Source organism: Rhinopithecus bieti, unplaced genomic scaffold (assembly GCF_001698545.2).
Source record: "Rhinopithecus bieti isolate Rb0 unplaced genomic scaffold, ASM169854v2 scaffold_23411, whole genome shotgun sequence".
Taxonomy (NCBI): domain Eukaryota; kingdom Metazoa; phylum Chordata; class Mammalia; order Primates; family Cercopithecidae; genus Rhinopithecus; species Rhinopithecus bieti.
Window position 1 is genome coordinate 227,728 of NW_016811046.1, and position 17,191 is coordinate 244,918.

General features: G+C 34.4%; 1 protein-coding gene across 2 annotated transcripts in view; it reads right to left on the bottom strand.

Annotated features, from left to right (window-relative positions):
* Window positions 1-17,191, bottom strand: part of HAPLN1 (hyaluronan and proteoglycan link protein 1) — an 86,529-nt gene that overhangs the window by 44,647 nt on the left and 24,691 nt on the right. Inside the window, exon 1 of one of the 2 annotated variants that reach the window (XM_017893442.1) lies at window positions 5,871-5,940. The exons of the other annotated variant lie outside the window; for it this stretch is intronic. The gene's annotated coding sequence lies outside the window, so the exon portion shown is untranslated. Of the gene's footprint in view, window positions 1-5,870; window positions 5,941-17,191 lie in introns of those variants that run through there. 2 annotated transcript variants of the gene reach the window in all.

Sequence of the window (17,191 nt, forward strand, 5' to 3'; positions counted from 1 at the left end):
GATCTCCTGACCTCGTGATCCGCCCGTCTCGGCCTCCCAAAGTGCTGGGATTACAGGCTTGAGCCACCGCGCCCGGCCGACTTCCCAGTTTTTTATGGGAGCAATATATACCACCATATTTGAGTGATATAAGGACATATATTTCAGTTTAATATTTATTAGGCTTGCCAATGCCTGCAGTTACTGCTAAAGGAATCTCCAAGTATACCTTAGCCACTTGCATAGAAACTGCTTAGATTTAGAGCAAATCATTTAAAATGACTGCTTTTTGGAGTATCACTTAGCTGTGGATGTTTCCACAATTTACTTGTGGTTTCTTTTCTAATTAAAGATCTCAGAAATCTCACTTAATCATGAATTTGTAGCATGCGTATAAAACATGGGAGGCTGAACCTAGGATCCTTATGACTCAGAAACCTGCATTCTTAAATTTACAAATAATTTATATACCTTTTTCTCCTCCATGTTTTGAAATCAACCTATTTCTATCCTGTTTTCCCCCCAAATTTTCTATTCTCTTTCTAAGCTTTTTCTGTTTTACTTTCTTGCTTTTATTTATCCATTCATCACCTCCGAATCTTTCTCACCCACTGTTACATAATTTATTCTTTTCTCTTTTCCCTATATTTCATATTTATTACATTATTTGATATTTGATGTGGTCATAGGATTATTTATCATCGAACCAGGCACAGAGTAAGTAGGATAACTACTTACAACTATACTAGGAAAACAGTAACATGTAAATTGGAGCTATCCTGGGGAGTTGGGGAAATATGGCAATGGGTACAATGGAGGAAAGGTAAAATTTAGTTTCATTTCTTCATCTACCCCTTTTTAACTGTGTGACCCTTGAATAAGTGATGAAACTGCTTTAGGGTCAAGTATTTTTTATCTGTCAATTAAAAGAGTTGACGCCAAATGTTCAAGCTCCATGTTAGTTGTTATGATTATGATTTAATTTTTTCTTACTGGAGATATCAGATTGTATATTCTACTTATGTTGCATTTTAGGACTGTCCTCATCAGCAAATAAATTCATGGATTTTTAAAGGGATAATATCAATAATGCTTGTTTAAGTAGCAATTCAATTTACTTCCTGTTTTTGGCTGTTGCTCTTTGCTAGCTCTCTCTCAGAGAATATTGACAGAGTTTGAGACAAACTCAGCACCCTTTCGCCTAATCGAAGTGCATTTGCTCAGGCTGCTCACTGGCCCCTTAGAACCTGCTTTAGATAATCCTTGAGATGGAGTTCGACTTCTCCAAAACCAGCTTTGTAAGTGGATTCTGCAGTTGTTTTGTTTATTTATTGATTTTCTAAAACAAATATAAAAGTCCTATCTGAGCAAAAGCACATGTAGTATTTTGTGTTTATAATGTTCATGTCCACAGCCTTTAATCAAATATTTAGGATATATGGGGAAACTAGTACACATACATATTAATAAATGTAGGGACCACATATTTCTTGCCTCTGAGTAACTAAAAGTCTGGAATACCTATAGATAGTATTTAGCATGTTTTTGTAGGTATTCTCACTATCTACTAAAAAATTTTTCAGTTACATGAGATTTCATATAGGTTTTTATGGGCATGTGTTCCATAATTAATAGCCTGTTTCTGGACCAGATAGTAGAGGAAGTCAATAAATAAATATTAAGCAATACATTTTGATGATGATGGTAACATTAAAAGGAAATAAACCTCTTATCTTCCCCTGTGTTTATCTCTGGAAAACTGATCCTATTTTTTATGCCCTAAAATCATAATTTTGCCAAAGAACGCTAAAAACTAGACAACCAATATGAATATTACGTTGTGAGGCTATTAAAAATGCATCCTTCATAGGCTGCAGAAGAAAACATCTATGTTCTATCATTATACATAAAGATCATCAAAAATAAAATTACCTCATGAACAATTCTTAAAAGACAAATCTGTCAGAATATAAATAAGCAATGTTGCCACTTCTCATGCTAACTCATAATTTCTTTGTGGTTTAATATGCTAAATGCTACCATGGTATATTTGCTTTATAATAAATACTCTTTAATGGATATGCTTGTTAGACATACTCATATAGGAAAGATATCATTTTATAGATTCACTCATTCTCTATTCTGTGATCAAAAATCTGATCAATAACAAAGCATTGTATTAAATAATATAAAGTTTGACCTTGAAAATATTTTCTTAATGTGTAAAATCGAATGACTCATTACTATGATCAGTAATAGTAAATGAATTTTGAACATTGACAAGGAATTGGGCACTAAATTAAGAACTTTACAAAGGTATACATGACTTATTCCCTAGTGAATTTGAATTTAAACAGAATGAACCTAAACAGAGGCATTTTAAATTGATCAGAAGGCCCCTTGTAACCAATTATGTATAATTTTGCCTAGAGCACTCTAAAGGAATGTTCTGGGAATTATCAACAGCTTAGATTGCTATCTCATTGTTTCTTATCAAGCACAAATAAAAAATGGACAAAAACAAAGCAACTCTCATTTAAAATTATTCTTTTACATCATTTTATTTTAATTAATTAATTAATTATTTGAGACAAGGTCTGTCTCTGTCACCAAGGCTGGAGTGCAATGGTGTGATCACAGCTCACTGCAACCTCGACCTCCTGGGCTCAAGTGATTCTTCCACCTCAGCTCTCCAAATAGCTGGGACCACAGTCACGTGCCACCGCACCAGGATAATTTTTTGACTTTTTGTAGAGAGGAGGTCTCGTTATTTGCCCACGCTATGCATCATTTGAAATATATAGAATAACTCTCCTCTTCATATTATAATGTACAAATAAAATTGAGAATTTTTAGGAAATTTAGAATTGGCCAGGCGCAGTGGAGGAAATTTAGAATTTAGAATTTTTAGGACTGCTTTTAAATGTAGGTTATATAAAATGAGTTTAGACTCTTGTACTCATATGCACACAACGAAATGAATACAAACCTCCTAGTTACAGGTTTTGTAATTTGAAACAAGAGTTTTTAAAATAAGGTTTCCAGCACTAGGGTTTATACAGGTAGGCAATTGATCATTACATCAGTTTCAACTAAATGCATTTGAAAGTGTTTCTAGTTGAGCCAACAAAACAATATTTTAAGACTCAATTTCATTACAATTTTTAATCTCTTTAAAAGTTCAAAATTTCAACAGCTGTCAGTTAAACATTACATTAACATTGGATCTAAAAATACAACTGCAACACATCTACATGACAGCTTTGGTGCCATCACAAATGTGGCAGTAACAAGTTCTCTACATATTGCAAAAACACTAAGCTCACCACTGCATCCCATGTGTCATTCTAAAGTAGTTAATGAACAACAAGAATCAGGCAACTCACAGATATTTTAAATGATGACCAGACTCTGAGAAGGCATAGAAAGATTTTAAAATATGGGTCAATTCTGATTTTTGACTACATACAATGAAAAGTTTTATGATCATTGATTTACTGTGGTACCTAGTTATACTAATTCATAATAAAATAAAATAATATATTAATAGTTTTTAGCAGCAGAAACGTCTATTCTCTCCAATGTACTTCATGCAGTCAGTCCTCATCTCTGTTGGCTGCCTCTTTTCATGTATCTTCCAAAATTCTTAAGAAAGTTTACTATTTGTCCTCATCCTACGTCAAAACATGACCTCATCAGAATTCAGTTCATTGGTTTATAAGTAACAAAGTGTGTTCCAGCCAAAAGGGCTGTGTCTACACAGCTCAAGAAAGGGAAAATATAATATCTTCCAATTAATTTAGCAAACATTGACAGCTAAGCTCATTAAATTGAGTTTCCAAATTGGTTTTGTGATGCAGGATATAGCTCAATAATTCATCCTAATAGGTTGTTAAATTATAGTGATCTTTGAAGGTGTTTTTTAAGCTTTTAAAACTAAATAATTCTCATTTACAGCTTCTTTGGCTGAGGAATTTGTTCATGCTGAAAACACATGAAATCATTTAACCAACTTTCTTCATAGGCATGGAATCTTAGCTAGAAACCACTACTCAAGACTTCAAAAATATCTACATAATTTGTAGCTTTCTTTTACGAAGAACAATGTCATTTAAAACTTTCATGTAAGTACAAAAGCTTGCCATTGACTCTGAGCTAAATAATCATAGATGAGCAAAATACCTAACAATATGGGCACTGTTGTCCTAAGAATGAGGGAAGCTGGGTATAAAAAGTCTCAGGTTTTACATTATTCTAAATATTACAAAATTATCAGCTCCACACCTTTCTCACAGATCCTCCCTTCCAACCTGGGCTCCAAATTCCCATCATCACAGTTACCAATACAAAGTTCCCCAAGGTTGTTTCCATTTCAAATATGATCATGGTTTTGTGAAGTATTATAGCAGTGCGGGCAGTGTAGAGGTGGCAGGGTTCCTGGGTGAGTACTAACAAAGTTAAGAGGAAATGAGCAGCTACAAAGAACTAAGCTTCTCTCTTCCATAATTTTCATAGAAAGCAATGGTAGTGCCATGAGCAATTACATAAAAGACTCAGATTCTCATCAGTGTTGGACAAATGACAGTTGAGGATAATGTGCCTGCAGTTGAAGGTAATGTGACCTTTGAATAATCTCTTATACCTCATTAACTTTAGCAGATACACAGATACATTTAGATTTGGATGATGAAGTGTAATCCTAAAAATACAGAACCTGGAAAGCAAGGGAAGTGGTGACATTACGCACTTCAGAAAGGAACTGCTATTTAAAAATTGTAGATAAACCTCACATACACAGCTGCCAGTCATCACCCTCAGAGGTTAGTAATAACTAAACACCTCAAAATAAGTCTTAGTGAGCACAGTACTGCAAATACTGAGAGAATACTGACCATATAAATATCATGGGAAATATAACGTAGATCTGAGGTGGACTTCTAAAAGTGTGCATTCTCAGCAGGCAATTGTTTAAAAAACAGGCCCCCTACTGCCGAGAAGCAAACAGAAAAGGACAGGAACAAAACGAAGAGGGAGAAGCAGACTGCGGGGAGGAGGAGGGGGCAGAAGGAGGAGGAAGATAGCAACTGAAAAGAGGCCAAGGAGTAGTGTTCTTTAGTGCTAATGAACATCTGCGAAGAGACCAGCAGCATGGCCCCTGAGAATAGGAGCAATGACTTGAAGGATAGGCATTACAATAGGGAAAAAAACCCCACCAGATGTGCAAGTAAACAATCTGAGCATATCCAAAGAGAGAAATTCCAGCCTTATATATCTCGGGGGTGCCTAAATTATGTGCTGTGCCATATGAAGCTGTCATTCAAACAATTATCCATTGAGAATCCACCTCATACCTGGCAAGTAGAAATAAGGCTCAGCTTCAGATCCCAAAGCAGTTACCCTCAAGAGAGGCTGGGAAGCAATATAAAAGAACAGGGTGGCAAGTACATAGAGGCATAGTCAGGATACTATTGGAAAAAGAGGAGGGGCTCTCCAGCATGCAGTCAGAATGGTGTCCACTAAAACTGTGCAGAGTGGCAGACTCAGCAGGCACCTAACCCAGCCTGGCTGGCAGGGTATATAAACTGTTTCAGAAGGGTGATCGTTCAACTGTACTGAAAGACAAAGAGGAGATAGAGAAGAGGGGAAGGGATATTGCTGCTTAATCAAATGAACTGTGAGGGAGCTTGGCCTGCTTGTGTGACTGCACGGAGCTCGTGTAATTGGAGAGTGGGGTGATCATAGTAGAGTGGCTGGAGGTGAGATTGGACAGGGAGTCAGGGGCAAGACAAAAAAAACCTTGAACATAAAATTAATGAGAACTTTCCCTAGTGCAATCAGGCCTTCTAACCAGTGGGACACCACTGCAGGTTACTTACCTTACCTTTACATACCTCATAAGAAGATATAACTGTGTACAAAGTACACAGTACAAAGAGGGATCTTCTCAATCTGCCATGCATACTCTGTTTACTAGGGAAGATGCATGTGGAACACACTTTTAAAAGACTTCCCATTTTTTATAGAAATAAAACGTAAAGATTTCAAAATACAATGGGTTAGCCTTTAGCTACTAGATTCTCACTTATTTTTTAGTAAGGGCATACTAACATAACTATTGTTGTAAATTCAATGATCAGTGTTATCATGTATACATCTAATACCCATTTTCATAATGGGTTATATCAAAAGATTGTCAAGCCACATACTTTAAAATGGTACTGGAAAAATGGTATGGGATTTGATAGCAGAAGCCAGCTCATTGTCTGCATGTATAACTACTAGAATGCAAGCTCCAAGAAGGTAGAAACTATGTTTACCGCTATGTCCTCTGACACACAGTAGAAGCTCAGGGATGCTATGTATGCATCTGTGGCTTTGCACTGCACACTGCAGGATAGATGGAAGTCCACAGAACTATATAGTATACAACCTGCACAACCATATGCTGCAGACTTCTAGATATTGTTCAGTACACAACCTGTACAACCATATGCTGAAGACGTCTAGATATTAGACATCACACACACACACACACACACACACACACACAAAACTTATTGACTAAATCATCCCATTTCATACAAATGTAAAAAAATCATTTGATTCTCAAACTATTAATGAAGCATCAAAAACAGTTTGACCCCATGCTAATGTTACAAAAGTGCAAACTTCCTGAGGACAAGGACCACATTTTATTAGTCTTTATACTCCTGGATTTATTAGTCCTAATCTTGAGTTTTCAGTGAGTGTTCAATGAATGAATAAGGAGACTGGCATTTCTGTAGTTCTAAATATAGCTGTATATGAGCGTGAACTAGAGGCAACTGGAGTTATCTGAAGGATTTACTAAGGGAATTCATTTACTCCATTATTGGAGTTGATTGGTGTGACCTTTTCTCTCTTGTCAGTGCCTCAATCTGAACTTGTTAAGGGCAAATCTTCCACATATGTGCTGCTTATTTGAAGAGAATAATGTACTCCGATAGAAAAGGACGATTTTTGGCCAGGAGCATATGACTATCTATACTTTCTTGCAATTATTTCCACACAAGTTCTTGAAGTCTATTTGTAGGAGAACATAAAGCATATGGGCTTTTGATTTTCACCATCATTTCCTACTCCATTTCTCTACCCTGGCACACTGGAGATTATTTGAAATTGTATTATCACCAATGACAGAGCCAAAACAACAATTAGAGATATAAAATGTAGCAAAAAGAAAAAAAAAAAAAAAAGGAAAGGTCAAGACTTGAGGCCAAATTACCAATCTCATTTCCTCCTACGTGCTAATTTAAAATTTGCTTAAAGATTGTCCCCTTTGATCCACTCCTGGCATAATTAGCCTACCTGTCTTAAAAAGAGAAAATTATGACAGGTAAAACAACGAACAGCTGTTGCTAGAGGTGAAAAGTTAGAAGAGGGAACAAGACCAGCCTGTCAAATAGAATCAGTTCTAGTGAGGCTTTCTGAATTCTGCTTGTCCTTTCTTGCCAGCCTTATGGAAACTTCCTTTGCCTTGGCTGAGAGACAAAAATAGTGAAATCCACATATGTTCATTATCTTAGTTGGCAATAGGAATAGCAACAATAAAGTAAGAAGGATCAATGTTGCTAGTTTTCAGATAGTACGTTCTAGTGATGAACTAATTCAGAGACAACCATGCCACCTCTTCATTCTGCTAATGCTGACTAAAAATGTTATACATCAAATTCAATGCACACACACACACACACATGCCTCATCCCCTTCACTGTCCAGCCCCCAGCACCTGCCATCCACCTGCCATTTTGGAGACAGCAAGTGAATTTAGGGAAGTGCTCTAAATCTGCACTGCTGGGCCAATGGGTGGGAGTAGACAGTACAGCAGGTGGGGTGCAAAGTGACAGAAAACAAAAGAAGATCACTTAAATTTCAGGGAGTTCAAGAGCAGGATGAGGTTTATTTCCTCCACATCTGGAAGGGTGTGTTGTTTTTTCATTCCTGAATTTCATGGGAAGAATTTTCATTCTGTAAAAATGCCATTGCTAAAAATAAACAACAATAACAGCAGTTAATAGGTGGAACTGACTGTTTGAAAGTGAAGGTGACAGGTATTTTGGAATATAGAACAAAAGGAAATGACCTCAAAAATTACAAATATGTAAAACAAAACTGGTATAAAGAAGAGCAAGTGGTATTTATAAAGCAAACCCCTCCCCAAAACCCACAGGAAATAAGGAAAAGAAAACGATTCATTTAATTTCAGTGCTGGTGTAGTCAAAATCAATTTTTAAAAACTGCAAAAAATGGCACATTTTCTCTCAGCATGCAGTGAATGGCCTAAGGACACATCTGCCATTCCTTTCATGGAGGAGAGTAAAGCAGTCTTCAGTTAGGAACCTCTTGACCACAATTTGCATTTTCTAGTGATAGTTTAGGAAGGTCTTTTCAAAATCAGCAAGAGAATAAATTTCTGTTTAGGCGTACGCATAAACAATATAAATAGCTACTTGCTGGCATCATATTCAAAACATTCATTCGACAATGTTTTAGGAGCAAGTACATAAAATGCAATCTGTGTCCTCAAATATTTCTCACTATTATAGCATCTAAACAAGGAATACCACTTTAAATCTCAATCTCAGCATTTGGTGTCACACTAATGTGATTAGATACTCAACTTTGCTAATTAGAATGCAACCTACTTGATGAGAGCAATGTCCACATTGTATTATTAATCCTTGTATCTCCAAAACATATGCTGAAAAAATTTCTTCATAACTATTTTGCAAGTTATATCTGTTAATTGTAATATTTTGACATATTCTATTCCTTCATTTATATATTGGGGGGAAAATGAGAGTATCAGGAAGATGGAATATCCCTTTGATTTTTGCTCTTTGGTGTTAAAATATTTAAATACTAGAAATGCATTTATATAGAACGTTCTGAGTTATTGTTCGTGTACTGAAACATCAAAAGGCTGTTTTTACTCTCTTGGTTTTCTTAAGATACAAGCATTGGATAGACAAGAATTTCTATGACACAAAATAGGCCAACTGTGATGAGGTAAATTTGCTTTCACATCTGCCCATTGCTTCCTTTGTCTCAATCTCTGTCTTTTCTCTTTTTAGAACACTCTGATATCGAGGACTTTCTAGCTACTCGTGCATACACTTCCAGGATTTCTTGTCAGACCGAAGTGTTAGCTCCTTCCTGACCATCTCCCATTGAAACCATCATTTTCTTTGCCTTTAGTCTTCTGATACTCTCTTGCTTCTCCACTAATACCTTTGACTTAAAGGTTTATTTTCTGTAGTGTACATTTTAGTCATAGGGGAACTATTTTGTCCAAGGAGACATCCCAGTGATCACCGAGACACCATCCACTTTGGCTACCTCTCATGAGGCACCAGGCTCCACATATCCCGATGTAGCAGCAGAGCTCCTGCCATTCTCTATTTAGTTCTCTTCACATGTTAAACTTTTCAATACCCACAATAGATCTGGCATGAGCTGACTGGCATAGTCCCCACTTTAAGAAGTCCTCATTCTCAATCGTAAAATGAAGTTGCTTCAAAACACTAGCGTAATTGCCAAATCAAATTCTTTCCAATAATTAAATGCACATGAAAAGCAAATGGATGTTGACCTCTTTTGTGGGCATTCACAATTTTGGAAAATTTCCTGCGCTAGTATTTGCCAAATGCAGCTTTTGATTCTTTTTTTTTTTTTTTACTTAGGAGAATGGGTATTTGAGGAAAGCTTATTTAAATGGAAGACATTAATAGAGACTGAAGAGAGAAGACACAATAACTCTAGAAAACGATGCATTCAGGGCAACGGTGGACAGAAAAAGAACTCTTCTATCACCCTCTGCTATGTACAGTGAGAAAGAGCTACTAAAAATTCCTCTAATAAAGCCATAAACAAAGAAAACTAAACTGAAGACCATGTCAATATTCATTTGCCAACAAGGCCCATTTGGTCCATATTTGATGAGGCTGAGCAGAACCATGGGAACTTAAATTCAATGCTTGGTGTTGAGGCTTAAGTACAATTTGTAGTACATGCATTGTATTTGCATAGGCAAAATTCCATTTAGAATGAACTTGCCTGGAGGATTCACAAAGCCGACAATAGGCACATGGTCTACCTTATTTAAATTTACTCAGTTCATTGACCAACCAATCCCAAATATTAAGCTCCTGTTTGTAGGAAATTTCCATTTTTCATAAAATTATTTTGACTATTCTTCCTGTTCGGAATAGTAGGGCGAGGAGGGTTATGGATCAGTGGATTTAGCTAAGACCAAAGTTGAATATGCTTAGCACCTAAATAATGACTGTCCTCTTTGTCAAATGGCTACATACACATAGCTCTTATATTAATGAAAATCAAAGTTATGGGCATTTGCATAAGGAAGATTACTAATATTACTGGCTTGTCCTATGTTTCCCTGGACATATAGGTAGCTACCTAAATGAACATTTTCATTAATAAAAGGCCTTATAATTGAACTACAATTTTTTTTCACTCCCCAGACAAGAAGAATACAAGGGAATACGAGTCTCTGGAAGGGAATTAGAGTGCCCACAAAATCAACTTCAACAACTTTATTGTTTTACCTAAGGCAGGCTGCAGTGGAGTGATAATATCAAGGGCACATGCGGGGTGATTTTAGACTTGAAAGTGAAATCAAATGTGCAGAATAGGTTAAATAATGGCCAATTTTCGCAGAAAGAGAGAGTTTTTTTATTTATTACATATCCCCAGATATTTAAAATTTATTATACAGTTATTTTACTATGAAGGTTGTGTGTGTGTGTGCATGTAACTATAAAAGTAAACAAATCAGATAGTTTACACACATGACCCAAATTACTGGCTAATTCTAAGCCCGAATATATAAACTTAATTTTTTTGTTGGATTTATATAGAATTTTTCCTTCTGAAAGGTCAGAGATAGGAAACTGTATATGAACAAACAAAATATTTAATTGCTATTCATTCTTTCTTAGCTTCAAAGCTAAAGAACTAATGTTATTTTACATTTACAGTATTATTAGTGCACTGCTTTCTTCAAAGAGCTATTTTCTAGAAGACCACCCAGAAATTACAACTAATTGAGGAGGCAATCTTCAGTTTACTTAAATAGGAAGGCTACGTGGGACACATTCCTGGCATCAGTACTCCTCTGTCATATCTATTTGTGCTGGATATAATGCAAACGGCAATGTTAAATTCTGAAAATACCCTAGACTGTTTCCCCCCTTCAAACAACCAAAGCAAAAAATAGTTAATTTCAGATACCTTTTTCAGAAAGATTGTTTTATAATCTGGGCTTTGAAAATTCCAGGAAAAACGAGCCACCCAAGGCGATCATAAAAGCCAAAGTTACAGATGTGGAAACAGGTTTTTTAGTAGTATAATGGACTTCTGAGACTGGGGAAAGTGTAAGACGTTATTTGAAGTGGAGCATTTAAACCACAGAATTAGCTGTTTGGTCATGGGAGAAACATCTGTAAATGGGAACGAAAAGGTTTTATGAACAATTCTTTGAGAAATATGTTGGAATCTAGAATAAGTAAGATTCGGGGTAATTTATATGTGGAGATATGTTAATGCTATTTTCACAGATTTCATTGTAACATGCTATGGTTTATTAAATGGGTTTATATATTTTAAGTCACATATTTTCTTTTCAAATAAGGCCTTTCCATTTTATCTGCTAATTTATGAATCCGCGCACCCCGATGTTCTCTTCCTTAGGGAAAAAAATATCTGACGTAATTTCAATATTGTTAATGACATTGAAAACTATTTATATAACTATTGTATATTCAGGCATATCATTATGATCAATTACCAAATCTAGTCCTTTAATACTATTCTGAGTATTTTATTAAAATAAGTCACATATTTTAATTATTAAGTTTTAGATGTATGCATGTATTATTTTAGAGAAACTAGAAAAATGAAGAAAAGTAAAACTATGAAAATAAAACCACCCAGGACTTCTGTTTCTGATCCAGATGAAATAAGAGGCACAGTATTTACCCTTCTTTCTTAAACAACTAAAAAGATAATGGACAAAATACAGGGGAAAAAAGACACTCAAGATATTAGACATCAGGCAAAGAACAGTAACTTCTGATTAATAGAAAACAAATGAGGTGCATCATATAATTGTCCCAATTTATTGCCTAAAGAAAGTTTTCATACAGTACAGGAAGAAGGAACCTACCTAGAGCCTGTTCAAAAACTTGAGTTGAGGCGATGAGAGCCAAGAGTTCTGAAAACTGACGGTTCCTAGAGGTTGCAAGCCACAATAATAGAGATGAGAGGAAAGGAGAGAGTGATGCAGACTTAACTTGGGATATTTAGAGTTTTCTCCTAGAATATTCAGTTGAGGACTGACCAGTGCATATGTGTGAGAAATCTATCCAAGTCTAAGGAAAAAATGATCCTAAAGGATTAGTCTTCACCCAGCACTGGCAATAACACCTGTTTCCAACAGGCAGTCTAAAAAGCCCCGTAATTCTTGGAGAAGGTTTAAAATCTTAAGAAGAATCTTTACTCAATAGTGGAGGGAAAAGTAATACTAAACTTATGACAGCTCTAGGGCCACCTAACAAAGTTTAAAAGAGTGACCTGAAAGAATCAAACTGTTTCTAAGTACCTTAACCATATCTCTGAACAATGTATAGTAGTATTTGTAGGGATAGGAAGTATCCAGCCTTAAACAAGTAAAATTTAAAACATATGGAATCCAACAGAAAGCTACTGGGCTTGCAAAGAAGCAGGACATACCAGTAGTAATAATAATAATATGAAGAAGAAGAAGAAGAAGAAGAAGAAGAAGAAGAAGAAGAAGAAGAAGAAGAAGAAAACTTAGTCAATGGACAGACCCAGAAATCATAAAAATGATAGCAGATACACACAATAGAAATAGTAGATAAGAACATTAAAATGCTATTATATTTATATTTCAAATGTTCAAGAAGCTAGAAGAATTATTGAATATGTTACATAGAGGCATGTAAAAGACATTTACAACCAGCCTATATAAAACATTTAGAGATGAAAATGACATTGTCTAAGAGAAAAAAAGAATTGAATGGGATTAATAGCAGGTTAAACAATTCAGAATAAAAGAGTGAAGTTGAAGATGTTGTAATAATCAAAACTGTCCAAAATGAAGCAGAGAGAGGAAAAATGACTGAAAAGTAAAAAGGAAAAGAGCATCTCTAAACTGTGGGACAACTTAAGTGGCCAAAATAATATGTAATTGGAGTCTCCAAAAGAGAGAAGGGGCAGAAAAAAATTTGAAGAAGTAATGACTGAAAAATTTTTAATTTGATAAAAACTATAAACTTATAGACCCAAGAAGCTCAGCAAATATTCTAGCACAAGAAACATGAAGAAAATTAAACCAAAACCCTCAATAATGAAATTGCTTAAAACCAGTGGTAAAGAGAAAATCTGAAAGAAAGGAAGAAAAAGACCCGTTACTCTCAGAAGAATAAAGGTAAAGATGAAGGCTGGTTTGTTATCTGAGACAAAGCAAGAAAGAAGACTGTGGAATAAGATCTTTAAAGCACTGAAAGAAAATTGTCCACCTAGAATTCTTTATCCTGCAGAAATATCTCTCACAGACAAAGGCAAATAAAGACTTTGTTAGACATACAAATCTAAAATAATTCATCAATAGCCTACATAGCAATAAATATTTAAGAAACTTCTTCATGCAGAAGAAAAATGATAACAGTTGGTAATCTGGATTTATGCAAAGAATGAAGAGCACTGACTAACTATAAGTAAGCATATTTTCTCATTATGTAAATGTTTTCAAAGATAATTGGCATGTTAAGGTAAAAATGATATGAATGTATGGTGGGGTTTTATATTTAGAAGCAAAATGCATGACAAATGCATGACAATACTTGTGCAAAGACCATGTCTAGGGGATATAGAAATACATCATTGTAAGATTCTTATATTAATACTTTATATGAAGTATGGTTGTCCCCCTTATCTTCAAGGGATACATTCTAAGACACCCTGCAGAGGTTTGAAACTGTGGATAGTACTAAATCTTACATATAGTATGTTTTTTCCTCTACATACATACCTATGATAAAATTTAATTTATAAATTAGGCACAGTAAGAAATTAACAATAATAAAATAGAGCAATTATAACAATATACTGTAATAAAAGTTATATGAGTATGGCCTCTCTCTCTCAAAATATTTTGTTGTACTATACTCACCTCTTTTCTGACTGTCATTGACTGCTGGTAACTGAAGCCAAAGAAAGTAAAATTGCAGATATGTGAGCAGGACTACTGCAGTAAAATATCACCTGAAAGTAGACTGTGAAAAGTTAAGGTATATACTATAAAACCTAAAGCAATCAGTAAAAATTTAAACAATGACTCATAGCTAATAAGCCAACAAAGGAGACAGAATGGAATTTTTGGAAAATATTCAAATTATTTCAAAAGAAGATAGAAAAAAACGAGGGAAGATAATGAAGAACAGAAGAGGCGAATAGAAAAATTAGCAAGATAGTAGATTCAGAGCCAAGCATATCAATATTTTAATTAAGTGTAAACCATCCAAAAACCTCCATTGAAAGGCAGAGATTGTCAGATTGGATTTAAAAGAACCACTATATATTTTTTTAAGATACTCTATCTAAATAAAAAAGACAAGAATATACGACAAGTAAAAGGATGGGAAAATACATAATATGCTAACACTAACCAAAAGGGAGACAGAGACACTATATTAAAATCAGACAAAATAGATTTCAGAATAAGAAATACCAGCAGGGGAAAAGAGAGCAATTTCTTAATGATAAAGTGTCCAATCATCAGGAGAATATTACAACATGAAAAATACGTGCTTCTAATAACAAAGGTTCAAAATACCTGAAGAAAAATGAGATAGAATTGTGAAGGATGAGAACATCCCTTTATCAACAATTGATGAAATAAGTAGACAGAAAAATCAGAAAATATATAGAAGACTTGAATACTGTAAACCAACCTCACCTAATTGATATTTATAGAACATTCTACTCAACAAGAGCAAATACACATTCTTTTCAAATGTATACCAGCCACTTACCAAGATAAACTATATTCTGGATCGTAAGACGATTTTCAATAAATGCAAAAGTATTTACATGAGGGAAAATACATTCTCTAAGTATAGAATTAAGGTAGAAATCAATAACAAAAAGATATGTGGAATACTTCTATCTATTTGGAAACTAAAGCACAAAATTTTAAGTAACTCAAGGGTCAATGAAAAAATCAAAAGGGCTTTTAAAATTATTTTAAACTGAATAAAAATTAAAACATAGCATATCAAAATCTCTGGGATGCAGTGAAGCAGTGCTTAGTTTAAAAAGTATCCCCTAAACACATATTAGAGAAGAAAAGTTCCAAATCAATGACTTCAGATTCCACATTAAGAAACTAGAAAAAGAAGAGGATATGAAACCCAGTGTAAACAGAAGAAAAAAATAATATCAGAGTAAAATAAGTGAAAAACAAAAGATGGTTCTTTGAAAAGATCAATATAATTAATAAACCTTTATACAAGCTAATCTGATAAAATATAAAAGACATGAATTATCAATATAATGAATGAAAGAGGTAATATCCCTATCAATTCTATAGAAATAAACAATAAGAAAATATTATGAAACTTAATTTTAATAAATTCAGTGAATTAAAATGGAATAGCGAAATTCTTTTGAAAGATAAAATTGCGACCTCCACAGAAAAAATAGCCCGAATGCCTATATCTATTTTTAAAAAAATCAAATTTTTAGTTTAAAAATTCCCGTGAATAACAACAAAAGTGAACAAACAAATAACCAAAACCAATTCCAGGCCTGAGTGAGTTCGCCAGGGGATGTCGCCACACTAGTAAAGAAGAAATAATATCAACTTTACACAAACTCTTAGATTAAATTGAAGAGGAGGGACTATTTCCCAATTTATTCTATGAGGTTAGCATTATTTCAATACCAAAATCAGACAAAACATTTCAAGAAAAGTAAATTATGGATCAATTACCCTTCACAAACATAAAGGTAAAGGTTTTAACAAAATTTTAGCAAATCTAATCCAAAAAGATATAAAATAGATTAATACAAAATGAAATTTATCCCAGAAATTTAAGGTTTTCTTTACATTAGAAAATCAATGTAATTCATTATATATATATTTTTCAGATGGAAACATTAAAAAACTAATGTAATTTCTATGCCATAAAATGCACTCTTTAAGCATACAATGCAGTGGTTTTTTAGTACATTCCTTAAGTTGTGCAACCATTACCACTACCTGTTTCCAGAACATTTCTATCACCCCTAAAATAAACTGTTTACCCCTGAGCTGTTATTGCCTATTCCCTCCCCCAGCAGGACTCCTGGCAACCAATAGTCTACTTTCTGTCTCTATGGATGCCTATTCTAGATGATTCAATGAATTTAATGATTTAAACAAATTTAATGATTCAATGAATATTCTAGATGATTCAATGAATCTATTCTAGATGATCCAACAAATCATCTAGAATAGGCAAATTCATAGAGACAGATGTATTGATTGATGTAAATTGAATCATATAATTTGTGGTCCTTTTATACCTGGCTTCTTTCACTTAGCATAATGTTTTCAATGTTCATTCTGTAGCAAGTATCAGTACTTCATTCTTTTTATGAGTGAATACTCTTCCATTCCGTCTATATAGGTACCACATTTTATTTATCCATTCATCAGTTGATGGACAATTGGGTTATTTCCACTTTTGGGCTTTAATGCATAATGCTGCTATTAATATCCATGCACAAGTTTTTGTATGAACACACTTTTTAATTCTGGGCATTATCTACCTAGCAATGGAATATGGTAACTATATGTTGAACTCTTTGAGAAACTGCCAAACTGTTTTCCAAAGCACTGCACTATTTTATGTTCCTGCAACCCTGCATGAGGGTTCCAACTTCTCCACTCTCCATATCCTCACTGACACTTATTATTGTGTGCCTTTTTCATTACAGCCATCCCAGTGTGTATGAAGTGATATTTTATTTGAGGTATGATTAGTATTTCCCTAATGACTAATGATGGTGACTGTCTTTTGATGTGGTAATTGGCCATTTGTACATCTCTTTGGGAGAAATATCTATTCTGATCTTTTGTCCATTT